General features: G+C 40.9%; 1 long non-coding RNA gene across 2 annotated transcripts; it reads left to right on the top strand.

Moving 5' to 3' along the window:
* Positions 1–478: 478 nt before the first annotated feature.
* LOC112305513 (uncharacterized) lies at positions 479–9,027 on the top strand. Of its 2 annotated transcripts, none has more exons than XR_002974820.4 (4): positions 479–632; positions 6,204–6,332; positions 8,178–8,261; positions 8,549–9,027. It is a non-coding gene; the product is annotated as an uncharacterized lncRNA (long non-coding RNA). The 2 variants fall into 2 exon arrangements; XR_002974822.4 differs by having other exon boundaries at positions 8,175–8,261.
* The last annotated feature ends 434 nt before the right edge of the window (positions 9,028–9,461 follow it).

The following is a 9,461-nucleotide window of genomic DNA, read 5'->3' as shown; positions in this document are numbered from 1 at the left end:
GTTATATACACAGAGTTAAAGGAGGATGAACACAGAGAAAAACCTTTCCAACGCAGTAAGAAGTTAAAAGGGACATTTTTCAGTTTTAACTACAAAGACTGAGAACTTCCCACAAATTCTAAAATACGCTATGTAAGGAAAGAAACCAATTCCTATAGGCAGCAGTTAGAAATGAGCAGTGGGAGGAAGAAGGAAGGGGCCACTGCCTTTGCTGACCCAAGGCAAATAGTTGAAATAGTTCCAGTTAACCACCCTTGTTAGCAAAATTTCCACTGTGGTTTTAGCCTCACCACCACCACCACCACCTCCCTGTGGGTGGTCAAGGAGAATTATGGGAAAGGACATGCCCAGAAGAGACTAAAGTTATATGACCAAGTATCTGTCAATCAATTTAGAACCCCTCCCTTATGCTAATACAATAATCACACATGTACTTAAGGTAGCAGATTCAAGAGACTCCAGCCTTTCATACCACATTCAGGAGGCCCCTTCTCACCCTTGAGGACATACTAATAAAACTCTTACGTCTTACCCACTTTTGTCTCACTCACCTGTAACTCTTTATTGCACCAGTGAGAAGAACCGAGCCCCGGTGACATCATTTGGTGCTGTGACTCAGATCCCTGGATAGGGTAAGTCTCCTCCACTGCAATTTTTCTTCGACCATATCTCCATGAATCCTTGATTTTTTCACACTCTTTTACATTGCCTGGTCTGTCTTCATGGTTGTATCCTTGGTGATAGCAGTTTGCAAACCAGCTCTCTATAGTTACTGGTTTTGCTGAGGGTATCTTGCTCTCTCCCTCTCAAGAAATTGCCACACTCCATGGGCATGGGTCAAGCATTTAAAGTCCACAAGGGTGCTTGCTGCTAGAAGTCACCCATGAAAGTATAAGCTGATCATGGACTGCGAAAGAGACACTAGGTCCCCTGCCAGCTGCAAGCAAACATCCATGCAACAAGGAACATTGTAAAAGCAATCACACTCCCACCCATGTGGCACTTCCCCTACTTAGTTCTCCAGAGGAGGAGACAAGATTTTAACCTTCAGCAGAAAACTCCACCCTTTCTAGGCTCCTTTTCCTAACCATGCCTTCTCGTTCTATCAGTCTTTCTCATAAGTCCTCACTTTTCCTTTTAGATCTAGCTTCTCCTGCTGCTTTTTGGCCACTCTATTTACACCTCAACCCTTTCTGCCTACCCTGAAAGCAGGGCAAGTGTTGTGTTTGCTCTCTTAATGAACAATGGCCACACTCCTCTGGGTCATGTGTCTTCACTAGATAGTACCCCACCCTGCTGATGGAGACCCTATGCCTCCCCTCTCTTGCTGCTATGAACGCTGCTTATACCACTATGGGCTGGAGGCTATCAATAGACAACTCCTGGTACCTTGTGGCCAGTTATGGCCCTGCCTAACAATAGTTTACCACATTGAGTCCAAGGTTCTTAGACTCTTTGACTCTTTGTTCCAAACCCTGCATTATACTCCTGTTTCAAACTAGGCTCGCCCTGTTGTGTCCACCTCATGTGGGAACAAGGAACCTTTTGCATGGACCTCCTCAGGGGCCTCCTGCACAGTTTTTTGAATCAGATCAGCTCCCTAAAGTACCTTGAATGGGCAGAAAAGTTGGAATGAACCTGTCCTTTGTGTGCCTTTGAGAGGCAGAGGGGACAAATTTGTGTTTACCACCTGCACCTCTGATTCTTTACCAAAAGAGGGATCCCCAGGTAAATCCTTTGTTTAAAGCCCAAAGACCCACAAAACTGGGCCCATCTAGATTATTGGTCCTGGAGAGTATTTCCCCATTCAGAGAGTCATTGTTACTGGATTAGTCAATTCATTTTAGGCCTATAATCTAGGACATGTGGTTATGACTCACTAGGTCCCAGCATTACAGCTTTTAGCAGGAATCCAGCTCATAAAATCCCTCTCTCTAGCAAGCAGGTGCCAAATTCAATGTCACCAAAGTTTTTGCCTCCACTTTGCTCGTACCTAAGCTCTGCATGACTCCACTCTTCCTATTTTCCCTTTAGCCTCATATAATTTCCTCCTCAATTCCTGGTCGAACCTCTTTGGCTCCCGTGCCTGGTTGAGCTTTTCCTGCTTCTGGAAGAATGGGGAAACTGCCAAGACTCTTCCTATGCATGGTAAACAACCCCTCAGGAAGGGAAGGAGCTGATTTGCCTTTGCCTCCACCCTATCCACGACAAAGATCTCTGTTTTGGATACCAGGGTCTCGGGATGCTGAGGCCCAGTTCCCTGGGTTTCAGGATGCTGAAACCCTCAGGTTTAGACCCCAAGATTCTGGGCTCTCTAACCTTACAGTATCTGTCCCTTCTAGATGGGAAGCCAAGAATCCATTCCTGCTGGCACCCCTCTAGATGTATCCTTTCCAATTGGCCTCAGTTTGATCCTTAAACCCTGAAGAAAAGTTGACTTATATTTTTCTGCAACACTGCTTGGCCTCAATGTTGTCTATAGGATGGGGAGGTTTGGCCACTAAGGGAGAACTGAAATTACAATATAATTTTACAGCTTGACCTTTTTTGCAAACTTCTTGGTAAATGGTCCAAAATCCCATATGTGCAGGTGTTCTTTTATCTAAGGGGTCATGGAGATTTATGTCGTTAAGTATAAGCTTTCTCTCACCACTTCAACGGGTGACTTATCCTCTAATTCCCAGACCCCTTCCAAGGCTGCTCTTGCTGTAGAAACTCAGGGCAAAACTCTCCAGCTGTCTTCTTTACTGGCCCCATACCCGGGACCCCCAGCCCAACCAATGGCCCCTGCTTTCCCTACCCTTAAGACTTCCCCACCCACAAGGCTGTAGTAGAAACTGCAGGACAGTTTGACCCTCAGTTGATTCACAAACCCTTTTCTCTTGTCTCAATTTAAAACCAACTTAGGAAACTATTCTGACAACTTAGATAAGTATACAGATGCTTTTCAACACTTCACCTTTGCTTAGGAGTTAACTTGGAAGGACATTATGGTTGTCTTGGGGCAGACCCTATCAGATTTTGAGCAGGAGAAAGTAATAAAAAAGGCCAGAAAATTTAGCAACTTATATTTTTCAGATAGAAAATATCTCATAGGAGAAACAGCAGTCCCACCAATGGCTCCTGAATAGGACTATAACAGCTCTTCCCCGAAGTGGGAAAGGAATCATTTCCTACTCTGCATTAAAGCAGGACTTAAGGTCAGCTGTCATACGGCCATAAACTATTCCAAGGTCTCAGCTGTTAATCTGGGTCCAGATGAAAATCCCACCACATTTCTAGAGAGGCTAAGGGAAGCACTCATCAAACACACCAAAGCAGATCTACAATCACCTGAGGGCGGGGTAATACTAAAAGACAAATGTTTAACTCAATCAGCCTCTGATAGTAGAATCTACAAAAGCGCATTCAGAAGCCCAGAGTTTTCTTGGAAGAAATGCTGACTACAGCCAATGTAGTCTTTTACAGCTGGGACCAGGAGAGGGAGGTCAGGGCTCAGGAGAACGAGAAAGGGAAGGAGACTAGGCATGCTCAATTCTAGTTGCTCTTGCAAGACAATCACATGCCACAGGCCCCTCCTGTGCCACCCCAAACGACACTAACTGTCATGTGCCAGAAGGAGGAACTGCTCTCAGGAATATCCAAATCATAACAAGCTACCTCAGGCACCACGCTATAAGAGCAAGAAGGCAGGCTACTGAGCAGCCTTCTGTCCCTTGAGTTAAAGAACTCTTGAGCCCAAGTCCACAGCTGCCTTGCAGATGGTGGCGCAAGACTGAAGCTGCCCACCCCAGCTGGCCCCACCTCAAGAGGTCGCCATTCCTGGACTGGAATACACATCCTAGGGCACTCATGGATGTGGCAGGTAGGACAGTGACTTTATTATTAAATACTGGGGCCACCTACTCTGTCCTTACTTCGTTCTCCAAAACCCCCTCCTCACAACCCTGCACCATCCTAGGAGTAACCAGAAAGCCTACAACCTGAAACGTGATCCCTTCTTTGGGTTGTCTCTGGAATGTGTATTACTTCTCTCATTCTTTTCTCATAGTCCCAGAGTGTCCGGCCCTTCTACTCAGAAGAAAACTTCTTCAATTATTAGGAACTAGAATAATTATAGGGGGCAGCCCTACATTAAGCCCCCCACTTCAAATGTTAGTTGTACAGGCTAGGGATCACAGGGATACCCTTACTCCTTCATGGGAATGCCAAATTGATCAGGAGGTGTAGAATAACGGGGTTTCTGGCCAATCCCTTTACAACAGGGGTCCCCAACCCCTGGGCCCCAGACCCGTGCCAGTCTGTGGCCTGTTAGGAACGGGGCCGCGCAGCAGGAGGTGAGCAGTGGGCAAGCAAGTGAAGCCTCACTCACATCAGCACTTGAGCTCCAAGCTCCTGTCTCCAGCCCCTCTCTGCCCTGCAGTTTGTAGAAAAATTATTTTCCACGAAACTGGTCCCTGGTGCCAAAAGGTTTGGGGACTGCTGCTTTACAAGCAGTTGAGTGGTGACCCAACTGCTCAGGCATTAAAAATAACTGTCTTTGTTTTAAAAATAAAGCCTTTCCAGGGCCAGAGGTGTGGAATCAAAGTCTGCCAAATCCTTTTACTGTTCCCAGCCCTCTTCTCTTCATCTAGGATCTATCATTGTTTTTTAGTTGAAATACTGCCACCTCACTGGTCATTACATGGGAGATTATAACATTATATAGTATTGCCTGTTTCCCTCAAATGCTACTTAATGAAATGTGTTCCTTTAATTAGGAAAACAATTACAGCTACATTGACTGACTTAGAGTAATAGGCATTAATACTTAACTAAAGTGAAATAAATAGAATTTAATGATTATGGTCAAATTTTTATTCTGCTAAGAGGTTTAAATTCTCCTTCATAACTGTTTGTCTACATTTACTTTAATATTTTAGTGTTAAAATGACTTAGACCTGACTTTTAATCCGAAATTAAAATTTATAACTATAAAAGCATACAAAATCAAAAGATCTTACATTTTAAATCTATGAAAAGCTTGGTAACTTCTCAGAGTGGCAGAGATGGCACTTTTAAAAAGAACTTACAAAAATAAACTCATTTTTAAATTACCATGTAAAATTCAACTGGATATTAAAAATCTTAAAGTTGTTTAAATTTGAAAGCAATACTTTAAGTCACACTTTTACCCTAGAAATCATGATAAAATCAGATAAGATTTCATTTCAGACAATATTACGTTTGCCATAGAACACAAGCTTTTATATTGGAAGCATAAAGCAGTCATTATTTTCATGGCAAGAAAGTTAAACTTAGCTCTGTATCACTCAACCGGTATCTAAGTATTATCTTCCATTCCATTTACCTGGCTCTTACCTATTCAGTTGTGCAAAGCACTTTTTGAGAACTTCTTCAGTGTGTGATTTAATATTGACCCTTAAGTCAACTACCATTGAACACTTTACTCAAGTGTGTGCATGACTTAGTGTGAATGATTAATCTTCACATAAAAGTCCATAAAATGGACTTTCAAAAATTTTTGTGTTTGAATTATGAGAACTGAGGGCATTTGTAGCAAAGACAGGAAAAAAAATTATTAAAGTACTTTAAGAATATATATATAATAAACCTGACCAAATTTAGTCAAATTAATTATTTCAAAGTAAGTAGAAACAATAAAAGCATCACCACTTTATATTTTTCTAGCAAATTATCCTATTTCTGAATTCTACAGAACTTTCCAAAATGTGCTGTACAAATTGTTAAAGCATAAATGTAACTGGTAATAGTAAAACAAAAACAAGGAGGGATAGTGGAATTCCCGTAGCCAAATAATTGGGGAAGTTATGAGCTTTCATTTTTTTTATTGGTTCTGTAGTTTCATACATATTATGTGTGTGTGTGTGTGTGTGTAGTAAGTTCTGGGGATATTGGTATCAATTTTCTACTGATGTATATGTGGTCTGTCTGGAAAAACTGCAGCCATTGTTAATATAATAAAAATGGTCTACACAACACTGATGTAACCTGGCAACCAAGGAGAATAGACTGGAATGCGTATGCATAAACAGTGATGACTCCATGTACTAGTCAGTGGGGGCAGTAGATGCCATTTACTGAGCATGTGTACTGTGTGCCTGACACATTCAAAATGACTGAGCCAGTAGAGCAATGAATCTGCATCAAATTTTGTGTTAAGCTTGAACATTCCTCCACAGAAACCATTCTGATGATTGAGAAGGCCACAGCTATGGGCAACCTGTGATTGGCAGCTTCATCACGACAACAAGCTTGCTTATGCATCACGTCTCACACAGAGATTTTTGGTGAAACATCAGATATCACAGGTGACTCAGCCCCACTACATCCCAGATTTGGTGCCCTGTGACTTCTGGCTTTTCCCCTAATTAAAATCACCTTTGAAAGGGAAGCAATCTCAGACTGTCAATGAGATTCAGAAAAATTCAACAGGGCAGCTGATGGTGATTGGGAGACCTGTGTGGGGTCCCAAGGTGCCCACTTTGAAGGGGCTTGAGGCATCATTATCCTATGTACAATGTTTCTTATGTCTTCTTCAATGAACATCTCTATTTTTTATATTACATGGCTGGATACCTTCAGGACAAACCTCTTATAATAAACCACCCCCAAAATTTGAATCTATGGGCTTTTGAACAGTTCTGCTCATTTGAATCAGGCTAAATTGATCTCTAGGCTCACTCATGCTTCTCTAGTTACTGGGCAGCTCACCTAAGGACTGGATGGTCCAGAGTCCTCAGCTGGGGTAATTTGACTCTGCTTGATATAGTCTTTAATCCTCCAGCAGGCAGCTTGAGCTTGTTGTCCTAGCAGAGGCAGATTGCATAGCGAGAGAAGTAAACAATGCTAAGCCTTCTGGACCTACACTTAAAAATGGGAAAACATCACTTTCACTGTTTTCTATTGGACATAACAAGTCACAAGTACAGCACAGAGTTAAGGGGTAGAGAAGAAGATTCTACCTCTTGATGAAAACACCTCTTAATAAGAATTAAATTTCAAGGGATGTATATAGGAAGATGATGGAGTATAGGGAACAATATTGTAACCAATCTGCTGTAGAATTTAATGTGGAACCCTTTTTTCACATGTCTTCCAAGATTGAATTTGCAGCTTACATTTGGGAAATGCTAATGTATAATGAGTTTATTTATTCAACTTAATAAATACTAATTGAACATTATTTGAGTCCAGTTAATAACTGATCTTTTGGTACACAAGGTAAACTGAAAACATGTTCTCTATCTTTAAGATAAGTGGGTCTTTCCAATGATAACACAAACTAGGATTTAAAAGCACAATTCAGTGCAGCTTTTGAGGCTGCCCAGACAGGAGGAGTAAACTGTTACATTGGTGTTTTCCAATAAACCACTCTTAGTGTTATTCCACAGTGACTCTGAGCTTGCCCAGTGGATTTCATACCAACAGGACATTAGTAAGTATGCCACAAGCAGAGGCATAGATTGATTTAACCATTGCAATGACAACTATTAAGCAGACAGTATTATCAGTCTAACTTTAGGAATGCAAAACAGGCTTCAGGTCAAACAATCTCCTCAAGATGCATCCACAGTAAATGACAAAGTTGGATTCAAGTTTGATATTGAAGCTCTAGAACTCGTAGTCTTATTATATATGTGACCTCCAAACCATTGTGGGTTATCAAACTTCCAAGGTATTTTTTTCTGTCAAAATTGTATCCAATGGAAATTATTGCATCTGACAGTCTATTCTTTCAACACTGTTATCTTTGCATAGAAGAGGGATAAAGAAAGAGACTGAGCAAAAAATCATCAAAAGAAAAGCTTACATTGGTGAGAGAAGTAAGAGAAAGGAACAAAGGGGTCCATAAACCATTGCAAGGAGTACCCTCCCTGGGTTGGGAACTGTGAATACAGAAAGGAAAAAGACTGATGCTGAGAAGGTTCCTGCCTGTGTGGTGTTTGCACTGAGTCCAGAGGAGTCACACAATGAAAGGATGACAAAATTGAAGGATTAAGATCCGTCAAATACGTAATAAGAAGTAGATAAACAAGGTGAAAGAATTCAAAATATGCCACTTCGGCATATTGATTATTTTGAGCTGAAGGCAAATGAGAAATAGCAGGTGAAGAAGAGGCTTTACATCTTCCTCCCTGTTTCTCTAAAAGCAGGACATACATCTCCCAGGAGAAAGGTACCCTCCCTCTACCAAGAGAAGAGAGCACTGTTACCAAAGACAAAGAGTGGATGCCAGGGTGAGTTTGCATAAGCAAATCTTACCAAAATAACTATTATCTTCCATTAGTTTCCTCTGCATATTTTTAGTTACTTGTCCACAGTTCATTAGCCCAACCAGCCTAAACCCCCTTTCCTTTGTCTGGTCACTTCTCTACCATCTAGTGCCCTGTGTTAAAATGGTGCATAATCTTCAAGTCTAACTTCTTATTCAGGTTTTGACTTTCTTTTTGTGAAGCCCTTGTGAACATAAAATTTAAAATCTTAATAAAACTGTATTTTATTCTGTTAACTTGTCTTCTGTCAGTTTAATGTGCAGGTGTGTTGTAGTTAGAAAAAGCAGCAATCTCCCTGGCCTGAGTGAAAGCAATGGTGGTCTGCTTAAGCCACAATAACAGCAAGGAGACCAGTGCGGATGATGCACAGTGATCAGGTGTGGAGCGATGAAAGAGATGCGGTTCCAGAAGAAGACAGAAACTAGGTCATGGAAGAATTCGTGTACCAGGCAAAGGAATTTGGAGTGTATTATAATTGAAATAGAAAGCAACTGAACATCTTTAAGCAAGAAATTGATTCTATTTGAATATGTATTTAAAAAATAAAAAATAGTTTTACCCTGGCCCCAGTGTGACTCAGTGGGTTGGAGCATCAACCCATACACCAAAAGGGTGCAAGTTAGATTCCTGGTCAGGGCACATGCCTAGGTTACCGGTTCATCCCTAGTCAGGGATGTAACCGACTGATGTTTCTCTCACATCACTGTCCGTCTGTCTGTCTTTCTCTTCTTTCCTCTCTCTCTGGAATCAATAGATAGATCCTCCAATGAGGATTAAAACTTTTTTAAATAAAAAAAAATATTTTCATTCATTCATGAAGGTCTCATGCATTTTTCTCTGTGACAGAAATATAAGCCAATATGTGGAATTTTATTTGTTATCAATTTGTTGTGTGGGGAAAGAAGCCTCCCATTAAAATAGTTGTGTTCACCAAGATAATACAGAATACAACTTTAACAGCATGCTAGATCTTCAATTTCAATTGAAACTTAATGTCAGTAAAACCTGAACTTATTCTCATATTGTTTCTTCTTTTTGTTTAAAACTGTGCCGGATGCCTTATTTAGCCTTACTGATTTTAAAATATAACAAAAATTGTAATAAATATGTACATCATATTCATGACATTTTAATTAGCAAATGGTAAGTATTTATACCATTATA

This window comes from Desmodus rotundus, chromosome 3 (genome assembly GCF_022682495.2).
Source record: "Desmodus rotundus isolate HL8 chromosome 3, HLdesRot8A.1, whole genome shotgun sequence".
NCBI lineage: Eukaryota > Metazoa > Chordata > Mammalia > Chiroptera > Phyllostomidae > Desmodus > Desmodus rotundus.
This window is presented reverse-complemented; position numbering and strand designations above follow the sequence as displayed.